Genomic DNA, 13,783 nt, shown 5'->3' with positions numbered 1-13,783 from the left:
AAGACTCTTATACTGAGCGTTAAGAATAAGAATGGTATCTGATAATTTAAAGGATAATTTTAGGCGACTTAATTTTAGGGAATTTAAAACATATTACTTGAATTTCTTTAATATGAAGACAGGGAGTTTCTTCAAATTAAAGTTAAACGTTTAATTAAACTGAATTTTGTAATTCATTTTGCATTTAGCGAAACTTTGAGATATATTGCTAGATTGCATAAAAATAAAACGTTGCAACCCAGCATAATTTTACTAATAATATTTTAATCACCTTTTGTGTTTAAAAAACAAACTGAACAATTATAAACTACTGAATTTAAATAATCAATGCACCAAAAATGAAGTTCAAATATGTGAAAATCATAACAGTGAGAGCTTTAATCTAAAGAAATGCTCTGCAGAAACATTTTTTATAAAATTCCAAAAATGAAAACTAAATTTAAATTAAATAAATTCAATAATAAATAGTGATAATTAAATGTGAGAATATTTACTCATAAAAATCACAATAAGAACATATTTTATTTCTCAGAATATTTTCGCGAGTTGAAATTTAGCAGCAAACGCTGCATTTCAACGTTGCAACGAAAAAAAAAAGAATCGTGAACAGACAATATACTTTTCTGCGGTATACAGATAGCGAGCATACTTACCACCTTAATTAAAATTAAACGAAAAAATTATTGTTTTTCTTAGTTGTCACTATTGCTCAGTCATATTTGAAGCCCTTTGCCTTTTTTTTTTGTCGTCCGACTATTTAAGCCAAATTTTTGCGCAATAGCTTCTGAGGGTGAAGACCTCTGAGCACCCGAGCACAGAAGTCTGACTTCAAGCTCAAATGAAGATAGCACACATACACTTGCTTGCACAACCCCTTTTTACAGAGGGGCTCTTTCACCCACCTCACAGAGAGAACACAATGAAGAGAACAATAATGCCTGAGCCAGGACTCGAACCCGGAACGCATAGATCACGGGGAAGACGCGCTACCCCTAGGCCAGGACGCCGGCTCTAATTATCCTACTGATTATTTTACAATTTTTTTCCTCAAAATAAAGAATATTTTGTAGGTAATATATGTATACTCCAATGATTTATAAAGGATTAATGAATATTATAATATTCATTAATCCTTCATTGAATATTATAATATTGTAATAATTTTTATTTGATAGCCGAATAGTACATTAATTTATTTCAGGTAAGATTGGCAATTTAGAATCAGCAGTAAGTAAATGTTGTGTGTAAAATTTAAATTGTAATATTAGTTAGAAAAATCGCTAAATTTCGAAGAAATTTTTTATAAAGTGAATATTTTAATGAAATAATTACTTAAGTTCGAACCAATTCAGTCTCCCTATGCTATCTTTTGTAGAGTGCAATTCTTTTGAAAGTGGATTCGAATGTCAGATTGTTTTAAATTAAACAAATCAATTGAAATAAATTTGTATTTTTACTGTTAAAAAAAAAAAACATTGAAAAAGAAAGAAAACTTGAAATTCATAATATGACAATAAACTCTAAATCCCAAAACTTTTTAAAAATTGAAAGAAATCTCAGTTCGCCGTTTCGATTCAATTATAGATCAGGCTACATGTTAAATCTGACATTGTTGGCAAGCAAACTCATGTCTTCATACTTCATGCATGTTATCTAAAATTTGTAGAATGAAGTATCAGCATAGTGGAAAAATATTATTCATGTGAAAAGAATATACATTTGTTTAAAATTATGAGATTTGTCCCAAAATAGTCTCCTGGTAGCTACCAAATACAAATGAATCTGCTAAGCGAAATAAAATATCACGAAACCATGTTGCAACACAAATTAGCATTAGAAATTATTTATTTATTTCCTTCATATTTTTTCAATACACAGAAATTTTGGGCGAAAAGTTTTACAAATAAATAAATAAGAATAATAATAAATGATAGGTAAAGGTGCTTAGTCGATATGATAGAAAATACCGAGGACCTTATCTAAGGATGATGACAGACTCATTATGCCATTTCGGTAAATATGGAATGATCTCATCGTCTCGTTATTATTCTTTGAAATCAAAGAACGAAACAAATGTGATTGCAAAAGTTGGAGTTTGTTTGTTTTGCTAGACTGACGTCTTGTTTTGATAATAGGTGGCCATTTTGAGATCAAAAGACAAAACTTTTTTTGTTATGTTTTTCTTTTATTATCTGAATATCGACCCAATTTGATATAACTGTGTATTCAACGCCGGAACGAAAAGTAAGTTATTTTATTTATCTATTTATTAAATTTTAATCAAGGTTTGTTTGTTAAATTTTTTTCATGCATGTTATATCAAATTTATTTAAATTCTGTTCAGAAAGAAGAGTTCAACTGATTATTTTCAATAACTAAATTTTGGATAAGGAAATTATTTCAGCTTTATTCAAATTCGTAAAAACGCATTGCAAGCGTTTGTTAAAAATTATGGATGTTTCTCTCGAGAGAAACATTTATATGTTTAAAGTGAATATTGTTAAAAAAAAAATGAAAACATCAACATTTAAACATCACTGAATAAAAATTATCCTCTTATTCTGTTACAATATTCTGATTGAATTTATATTTTAGAGTAAAAAGCATTTACTATTAAGAAATTTTCAATTCGATCTTATGGGTGTTTCATAAAGGTAAAGAATGCTCTTATTTTTATAGAAAATTATAAATAATTTGTATTTTTTGAGGTATAATGTAGGGAATAGGAATACTTGCTATATAATTGCATTTGTGGGTAAAAAGAAAATACTTGCTGGCTTTTAATATACCAGAATAATTACTAAACATAAATGAAATTAAAACTAAACACTTGATCTTTTATCATATTAATACAGATGAGAAGTAATGTCAAATTGTAACTTTTTAACTTTCTTTTTTTTTCTATCAAAAACCAGATACGAATGCTGTGAGGCTTTTTTTTTCTTCTTCTGAATAAATGTTATATTTTAATCAAATGTGTATTAAGGCTGTTTAATTCTCTACATATATTACCTATTTTATGTTAATGTTTTGTATTCCGCCTGTGTGGAATTAAAAATGTAATAATAAACATAATTCGAAATAATATCATGAGCATGTATAATAAAATTATTCAGTAATTATATTTATATTAGTCAGAGATAAAAAAAATAATTGTAAGAACACAATTGAATGATTTATAGTAGAAATGAACAAAATCAAGAATGCGTATTAAAAAATGAATGTGAGAACATCACAACTTGATTTCAATCCATTTAGCTTGTTTTATATATTAGATTCTAAATAAATTCTTTTCCATTTGTTGAAAATAATTGAAATATTCAATGCAACTACTATTAATTTTAGAAAATATTCTGCTAAATCAGAAACGTTAAATTTTTATTGCAGACGATATATTTTTTTCCCTTTCCAATTTATAGATTCTTTGCGATAAAATATGCCTATTTGTAATACATTAAAAAATGACCATGGATGGTAATTAAAATGAAAAAAGAAATTCTACTGTTGTATTAAAAATCTTAATTTTGCACTTATTTTGGAAGTTATTGAAATTGTTACTATTTACCATCGAAAAGTTATAATATTAGTTAACGGATTCCTGTTAAGAAAGATATAAATTTTCAGTATTCTTTCTGTAAATTTTCTTTAAAATTAAGTAAATTTAAATCAGCTATTGAAAGCAATTGTAAAAATGCTGTTTAAGATACATTATTTTTTTAAAGAAAATTAAAGATAACAGATTTAAGTTCATTAATTGTATATAATAAAGTGGAGGTTTTGTTTTATTTGCAACAACAAATTAAGGGGGGGAAAATGGCCTTTGAGTTGTTCGAAATGAAGCAATTTTTTTTAATAGCATGTTAGCTAATTGTTAAACACTTACGATCTTGAACCAGTGTTGTAAAAAAAGTATAATGCTTTATAACCTGCAAACTTTACAAGATTCTTAAGAAAAATCGACCCCCTTGGGGAATTTATGTAGAAAGTGGGGGAAGCATTGTTATCTGAATGAAATTGAACTTCATTTAAGTTTATTGAATAAAATTATTTTTTTAATTTATTGAAATATCGAAAATTGTATAGGTGGGAGGAGAATGGAATCGTCAACTCTTCTCCCCCATTCATTTCCTCCATTATTTATTGGATATTTTTATGCTTTTAAAAAAATCAATAAATTCCTTTAAATTTCAATTTTTTAAAATAAATTCTATCAAAGCATGAAAAAAATAATTATTTCGTAGGTTATCCGCATATCTGTGCATGGTCACGTAATCACTAGGATCAACTGCAGTTTTGTGGCAATTCATGCTTTCGCCAATACGTCAGATTATAATTTAAAAAATATATATAAAAATTTTGGGATTGCTGCAGTTATACAATATTAAAGCTAAATTTTAAAGGAAAATTTCCCCACATTTATGGATTGGATTTAATACTAGTCTGTTATGATGCATTTCATATAAATGTAACCAGTTCTGATTTATTTAAAAAAAATGTCGTTGAGAATCAAAGGAGTTGATGTCTTCTTGTCTCTCAATACGTATTATGAAATAAGTGGAAGAAAAAGGGGTTTATTTATTAAGAATAAGTTAACAGTATTGAATTCTGTCAGTCAAAGTATTCTTTTGCGATGAAAGTGTGTTGCCATGGTAATATTATTCACAAGCGTTGCCATTTTTTTCCCGCTAAAAGTTAACCAATCTTATTTTTCCACAAATATAAAAAAAGTAGCATAGCCAAAAGATGACTTGATTAACTAATGATAAAATAATTGTTATTATTTAAATTTCAGTTCATTATTAAGAAGCGTCTTCCTAAATTTTTAAAAACACATTTCTGGATTTAGAGCCTTTAGATCTTTTTAAAAATTTTAAAGTGCTATTGTTAAAAGAAATTTAGCATTATAAGAATCAAAATATGTTTTCGTACCGAAATTGAATTTACTTGCTTTTAATACTGTGAAATAAATTCTAGAATATATGATAACAAAAATATTTCTGCTTTTCTTTACATAATTGCTCTTTTCATACTCAAATAGTGATGCTTCTGTTGCATATATGAGAGTGCTGTTGTTTTATTTGTTGTACTATGTAGTTATACAATAAGTTGGTTCGTTGCGTCTTTGAAATAAAGCATTTATTTTGAACGAAAAAATGGATAGTCCACTTTTGGCACCAATTTCTTTCTCTTCTACAATTCATTATTTCACATTCTTAGAGCTCCTGGCTCTTATCGACCCAAATGCATGACTTATACCATTAAAGAAGTTTTCAGGAAATAAAGATAAATATTAATTTGATATTCGCTATGTCTGGACTTTTTGGTGTATTTAATATCACTTATCGTGTAAACATCGATAACTTTCTACAAGTTAGTAATTTTTTAAAAATAAAGATGTATGCGATCTTTCATTGTGATTGGAAAACTTGATACCTAAATAATTTATTAGTTTAAGACATATTTTATTTGATTGCTTTATTTAATTCCACTATTCTTTAACAGAACAAAATGGAAGCATCTAAGAGAACTCAAAACTTTTGAAATTAACGAACTAATGATTCGATCTTCTTTCGAGGAATATCTGATTTCGACTGATTCGACTTTTCATTTGCTTCAGAATCTTTTCTACTGATGTTAACGTTTTTCGACTTTCACCACGCTTTCGGGAACCAGCGAGAGTGGTCTTCCCAAAACTTTCTCGCACTCTCTAACAAAGGTGTTATTTCAGAGAACTCTTTGTAAGTTATTGGTGTACAATGGTTACGAAATATTAATCTTTGGCGTGAATTTAGCATTTTTACTGAATCCATCATGTAATCCCTGGCTACTTTTTTTGGCGATTAATCCTTGATATGTGATTAATAGAATCCGAAAAATTTGTTAGAAATCTATAAATTTAATGTAAAGGCTGTATACTAAATTTCATTCATCTGTCTTAAAATGTTTTTTTAAATTATCTTTGTCACAGACAGACAGGCATTTAAAAAAAAGTTTTTTAAACTAAGGGAGGACTAAAACGTGGAGATTCGTAAAAATCTCGAGCCGTGAAGATTATTTTACTTTCTATATACTACGTATACGAGAAAGTGGATTGCTTTCAATACTTTTGGAATGTAAACCATAAATCCAATACGCTGCCATTGTTGAATTATTTTTGTCTATTAAGAGAGAATTCAAAATCGAGATCATTTATAAGTCCCAATTTTCGGAAATGCTTTTGATGATTGAAAAATGCACTTGGAGCTTTCCTCTAATCTCATTTGCTGAAATATGACGATTCGAATAACTTATGGCAATCATTCGGTCATCATCAAACTGAATCGATCGACAGGAAAAGGGATACATTTTAGTGAAAAATCGATAATTTTGGCAATTCAGTTTTCAAACCTTTTTGTATTAGTTACCTACATTAACTTTTTTGTGACCATCAAAAGTCTTTAATTTATAGAAATAAAAAAAATGGAATATGATGAAAAATTTCTTTTTTTATACTCTAAAATATCAAAATCATATAAATTTAGACATCAATAATAAATATATTTAATTTTAATGAATATTCTGTTTTTGTATTTTAAGACTTTTGTGTTAAAAAAAAATTAAAAGGGATTCGAATTTCTAGTCTGAAACTTTGTGTAATGATAGTGTTTTAAAATCTGCTTTTAATTATAGAAAAAAAAGAAGCACATAAAAAACTGTTCTTCTGTCACTGTATAATGCTGTAACTAAAGCAATGAAAATATTATTATAAAATGCTCTTTAAAATATTTTTACGAGAAAAAATTGTAGAGTGTAAAAAGGTATTGCAGTAAAACTTATTTTTAAAAAATATTAAATTTGTTTGAGAATGGTTTTTGTGTAATAGTATGTCCTTTAATTAGTGAGAGGAAATATTAAAACCTGGTTAATTAAAAAATTAACTAAAATTTTGAAAAACTTTTGTTAATTGAGAATCAATTATCCAAGAAGTATCTACGTGACAAATGTGGTAACTCTAGATCCAACGGCTTGTCATATAAAACCTTACGAATATTTTTTTATTATCATTTGTTGTGCATGACGTGAAATACAGATAGTTTGTCATCTTATTAACCTTATTGTGTAAAAATGTTTTGATTCGAAAAAAGATCAGAAATCATAAAAAGTTATGCATTTCAATGAAATTAGAAAAGAAAGAATATTTAAGGTCGCAATGCGGGTAGTACGGGAGGGAAAAAAAAAAAAAAAAAAAAAAAAACTCCATTGCTTCTTGAGTGCCTACATTTCCCATAAGATTCTTTTTTTCTCAGGAATGAGTAGTAGTTGGGCGAGATGTAAACGCATTTAGAAAGAAAGAAAAAACTTTGCTAGATTACTGACGATGAATTTAAACTTACTATGAAAATGAAATAAAAGTAAATTAATGTCTAAGAGCCCCCACCCCTGTGGGCATCTCAGATTTGGGATTGGAAAACTTTCGGTATGGCAGCAATGGAAAGAAAGGGAGATTACCTACACCTAACGATGACAGGTCGTGCCTCCTACGGGAGTGGTTGTTGTGGCCCTTAGGGTTCACAAATATCGTCTATGGTGTCATGGCATTCCGATCATTCAGCTTGATCCATGTAGATTCGGGTAGGTTGCAGTAACCATTTCTGGTTACACGCTGAAATCATGATATTTATACAACAAAGGTGTAATTTCACAGTGCCTATATTGAAATCGCTCCTAAAACGAACAAGTAAATGACGATTAGATCCGTAACTACTACTAGGAAAATCAGTCTAATGTCTCGAATCCCGAACTTCAACGAAAAGTGGGAGGATAGAAGATATTAATGTTAATTTCAGTATAATGAAGTAAACAAAATTTTGTACACACCCACACTTACACCCACAACCACACCCACACACACATATTGTGTGTGTGTGTGTGTGTGTGTGTAAAGGAAGTACCATGGCCTTTTTTCATCTTTTTCCAATTTCCCTAACATCATTATATCAATGCAAAAATTGTTTGTTCTTGGGATAAGCTTTGATACCAATTATTTAATGTAATACAGAAGAAAAGAATTTTTGGTTGATTGAATTGGGCTAAAATTTATTTAAAACTAGCCGCCTTTGGCGACCAGCCGGTTCGCCAATCTTAATGCTCGTTAAAATTTTAATAATTAAATATTTTATGTAATTCCTACTTTAATAGCTTCTTCATCAAATATTTTAAAGCTTCAAATTTTTATAGTCATGTAATTCACTCATAATAATATAAAGTCCTTCAGCCATAACATAATATGTATCTCTCTAATTTTCTGTTAGTTCGGTAGAATTTATGCTTAAAATTAAAATGGAAGTGACTAAACTGCAATGAATATAATAATATTTTTTACTGAAACAAAGCATTTTTTTAATAATATACTGATAATAGAGTCACTGAGCGTTTAAACTTTATGGGCACTAAAGAATATCTTTCTTAAGTTATGTAATATCTCAAGAATTTGTCAACAAAATTCTCTCAGATTCATCATGAACAGATCGATTCATTAACAATGTTTCATTTTAAATGCTTCAAACTTTAAGAAAATAAAATGAATCATTTAAAATAATCGATCGAAAACAGGTTTAAAAAACTACTTAAAAAACGATGTACTTAAAACTATAAGCATATACAAAAAAATATATAACTAACATAAATACAATTTAATTACAAAAGCATGCAACTAACCTAAAAATAATTTAAATCATTGAAAACAGGTTAAAAAAATCTACTTAAAAAACGATGTACTTAAAACTATAAGCATATACAAAAAATATATAACTAACATAAATACAATTTACTTACAAAAGCATGCAACTAACCTAAAAATAATTTAAATCATCCGTTGATAACGGTTGTCATGGCAACAATCAGAATGCGCATGCGTGAATTTTCTTCGCCAGCTCCGGTAACGCAAATGCGTTAATTTTTCTACGCCAGTTGGGGTAACGCTATGCAGATTATATATTTTTAATTTTCTTTATTCTGTGTTATTTTAATTCAAAAGTACTTCAGAATGAATCTGAAACATGGAATCATTAACAATGTTTAATTTTAAATGCATAAAGCATTAAGAAAATAAACAGAATCGTTTGAAATAATCCGCCGAAAAATATTAACCCTAGCCTCATTACTGTTGAGAAAAAAAAAAAAAAAAAAAGAAAAAAAAATTGAAGCCTTACTCATTTGGCGCTGGGGAAAATGGAAGATTTTTTTGGCGGAAAAGTTGGCGGTGGGGAAAATGGAAGATTTTTTTGTCTTGAAAGTTAGTTTTTAATTAATAATTAAAATTCTAATTAAAATTTCAAAAAAAGGGACCCCAGGTGCACATTCCCGACCTCTAAGGTATACATGTACCAAATTTGATAGCTGTATGTCAAATGACCTGGCCTGTAGAGAGCCAACACACACACACACACACACACACATTGAGCTTTATTATAAGTATAGATAATAGTAATTAGACGATCATTCAAATCTTAGAACAAATATCGTAAAAGGTACTATTCTCTTTGAACTATTTTCTTAAGTTAATTCATTGCGGAATTAAATAAGAATTAAATTTTATTAAAATAAATTATTATAGAGCTTTAAAACTCAGAGAATAATCTGAAAATACAAATTTGAAATTGTTTATGAAATAAAGCACAAATTCAAAAATATTGCTCATACTTTATTGATTATACACCTGTTTCTTGAATGAATTACTATATTAAATTATATTAATTAAAGTTTAAATATCATGTGATATTTTTAAAAAGATCGTGGTATTATTACTTAAATCAACAACATTTGTTAATTACACGCTGATGTGAAATTATAAACTTCGGCTTATTTTTTCCATTTTGAGAAGGTTTTAGTTTAAGACATATTTTTAATAAACTTTTCTATGTTTAGTTATACTTTAATTAAAGTTTTAAAAAATTTTATGCATTACTTGATTCTCAATTAAAGTGTTCCCATTTTAAAACAGTTCCGCTGTTTCCCATGATATAATTGAATGCATAAAAATGTAGACAGAAAATTAGGGAAAAGCGTAGCGCAATGAAGAAAATGGTGTAAAGTTTTTAAAATGTGACATATGTCAATAAAAATTTGAAGTTTAAAAAATATTTTGCTGAAAGAAACCGTAAAGACCATGTTATACAAGATATTTAATTGAAAGTTTTAGCAATCATTAAGCTCCATGAACTAACTAGTCTTTAAAGCTGGTTAGTAAAATAAGCCGAAGAATTACTGTAGTTCCCGTTTCAGAAGTTCTAAGAGCAAATAATGTTTATTTAATGTTTTTAATATAGTAGATGTCAATCAACGGTTTTGCCTCGAATTTGTTGATTTTTGGCTATTCGTAATAATTTGCTTTAACAGATGGAAAAGAACAGATGATCAAATAAGTTTTGTTTATTCATCTGTTCTAATTCGTTTTATAATTTCTTTCGTTTTCTTTTTCTTTTGATTTCTTTTTAATGAATGATAAAAAAGATGCAAAATATTTATTCAGATCTTTATGAATGATAATTTAAAAGAACGGTTAAAAAAAATTCCTATTAAAGGCAAACGATTCGATAGAAGTTTTTAAAAAGTGAACAAAATGAGTTGGAGAAAGAATTTTTATTTTTATATGAGTCATCTCGGGAAATGTTTTCAATAATTTTGAAAAGAAGATAATACATTGTTATGTAAATGATGTTGTGGGAAGCTACTTAATACATTATTGAAAAAAACCCCGGTAATTTCAAATGAATTTTAAGTTACAAATTAATGCAATACGTTTGTATTGTAAATATTTATAGTAATTTCTAATCTTCAGCTATATTTGTTGGACGTATGAATCAAGTTTTGCTTCCACTAAAACAATGAATTTTTTTTTTCTTTAAGTAAGGGAAAATGAAAACTTTAGTTTCCTTCTGTACTTTAATAAATTACTTATATGGAGAATTTATTTGCAATGCAACAAAACGGTTAAGATGTGACTTGAAAAAACAAAAGAACATAAGAACAATAACATATTCGATTGATATCGGAAGGAACACGAATCAATGAAAACTGGTGACATTGTTGCCATGAAATTTAAATTGATTTTATTGTTCTATAAAACATTAAATCGCGAGATTTTCTTCTTTTGTTGAAAATTATGAAAGAATAATATGATTTTTTTAAAATCCATTGCAGTTTATATAAGGAGTAAAAAAGTAATACAATTTCACAAATTGCCGCAAAAGAAAATACCCAGTTTGAAATGGATTATCGACTTCCTAAAATTTTAAATGGTACTATGACATCACGAATACAACTTCATTAGGATGATTCCTGTATACAACAAATATAGTATAACAGATACAAGGATATTAAAATAATACTAGTCGCCTTTGGCGACTAACTAATACGTCCAGATTGATTTTTTAAGCGATTAATATGAAATAGTTAAATCATAGCGATTATCCATTTAGAGAGACGGTTAAGTCTATTTAAGAGCTCTTTAAATTTTCTGTTTGATGCTTAATTCTTTTAAATTTTGTTTTCTCTGACGTAATGAAATATCAGCTCTCTCCAAAGAATTTCAAATAACATTTGATAGTTTCTTTAATTAGCGAAACATTAATTTTCGCGTTATTACAAAAATGCTCAATGAACAGGTCTCAAACGATCGTATAGTGATTTATTTGCATTCACTGTTGCCATTTCGTTTTAAATATTAAGAATGATATCTCTGCCTCGAATATTATCGTTTTTTAAGATTTAGATAGCTTTAATATGCATTCTAATTTGGTACTAAAGTATATTGTTGAGGGAATCATAAATATCACCCATAAGAAATTTAATTAAAATTAAACATAAGCAATATTACAAGCTATTAATCAACTGGCCGACAAATAAATTAAGGAAAAAAAATTGAGAATTCCTTAAAAAATTTTAACTTATATCCAGAGGATGGAAATTAATAGTATTCTGTTGAGAAAATAAGTAGTTGCTTTTTTGTGTAGAGCTAAATCAAAGCTTGTATCTTAATTTTACAAGCTATCAATCATGCATTGTCTATTTTTTTCTCTCAAGCTAAGGAGATTGTAATAATAAAAGATTCGACTTCAAGAATTCGATGAATTTCGTATTTATACCTGTCTGAGTTTGAAAAATCCATATTTAGAAATGTTTGTATGAAAATAAGACAACCACGGACTAGGTGGACGTGTGTAATTTGAAGTATAATCTTAACATCAAAGCACATAAATCTGTGTAAATTATAGATGAATTTTGTTTGGATACTTCAGTATGTCCATTTGTCATATTGAGTCAAATGAATCAAAATCTTGTCTTTGTATTGAAATAATACATTCATGATGAATTTTGGACCACATTCATCATAGTATAGTACATATATCATTCTATCTATGTGCAAATGAACATCATATCTCAATTATACCAGATTTGGGGATAAAACTTGATACTGGTGTCAAAACTAAAATTATACCTGCGTATCAAATCTAACAAAATCGGTCAAAAAAAAAGAAATGGCGTTTCCAAATTTATGCTAGCTTCTCATTATTAATGTCCACAGAATGTGCCATAGGAATGAACCATTAATGTCCATAGAATGTATCATACTATACTTTCGCATTATTAATTGCCATAGAATGAAGAAGGAGTGCTGTACACAGAAAGTACCATACAGATGAAGTTTTAAACAAAATGGCGGATAGAACATTTCCGATTTTTATTTTTCTTCACATATGAGTAATTTGAATTGGAATTCAGCATTAATTTTATAAACATATTGAGGCTTTAAACTTTTCAGTTTATTCAAAACAAAGTGAAAATGATTGTTCTCCAAGAATGTATATTTCAATATGTAGCTAATGAACAAAAAATGTAACTGTTTACTTATTGGTCATTCTGTTGTATTCCAATCTTCTGGTTGGCAAGTTATTCTCTTGAGATTGAAACTTTAACTTTATAAATAAACAATTAAGAAACGATGCAGAATAATTGTATATTTATTTATATTTAGATTTTCCTGATAGTTATAGCTCAAAATTATAAAGAAAATTATGCTCCTAACCATAGTTCACAATACTAATTTTAAAATCAATGAATTATCGACTATTACTAGTTAACCTTTTTTAATCCACTTGAAACACAGAGACCATTTTTTTGCAATGGGTGTGAAATAATACGATAACCTGACTCAACCCTCCCTTGCTATTATAACCTTTCCTGTCCATCTAATTAACTATTTTTCTATTTTCTAACAGTACGGGATTAATGGGGGATGGACCCGTTTATAAAGTCGGTCAAGAGTTTTAGTATCCCTATAATATATCTTTCACTGTTTCAAATAACATTAAATTTACTTAAATGATCACGTAAACAAAGCATTATATATAATATATAGACAAAGGCTATTGAGAGAAAAGGATGGTTTTGGGCTCCAGGGATGTAAGTGCCGAAAATGTTCAGAACTTTTTTTTTGAAGTCATATCATGAGAACTGTTGCATTAGATAATATTACTGAAAAAAATTTTATTGAAACTGAATATAATGAGAAATTAATAAATGTTTTGTCATAAAGGAGTTAAAAGAATTTCTAAGTTAAAAGCTTATTTTGTCCCGTAACAAATTGTCTTATCTTTCATACTTTGGAGCTTTAAAATTGTCTGATTTACATCGATTTCTTTTGTTTTTGAGATGCAACGAATAATTATTTATTTGAACAATTTGTACGATATAAAACAAGTTTGTTGATCGTTGATATGCTTTTATTTACTATAGACCAGTG

The sequence above is a fragment of the Argiope bruennichi genome, chromosome 1, assembly GCF_947563725.1.
Source record: "Argiope bruennichi chromosome 1, qqArgBrue1.1, whole genome shotgun sequence".
In the NCBI taxonomy this organism is placed as follows: domain Eukaryota; kingdom Metazoa; phylum Arthropoda; class Arachnida; order Araneae; family Araneidae; genus Argiope; species Argiope bruennichi.
Note: the sequence above shows the minus strand (reverse complement) of the source record.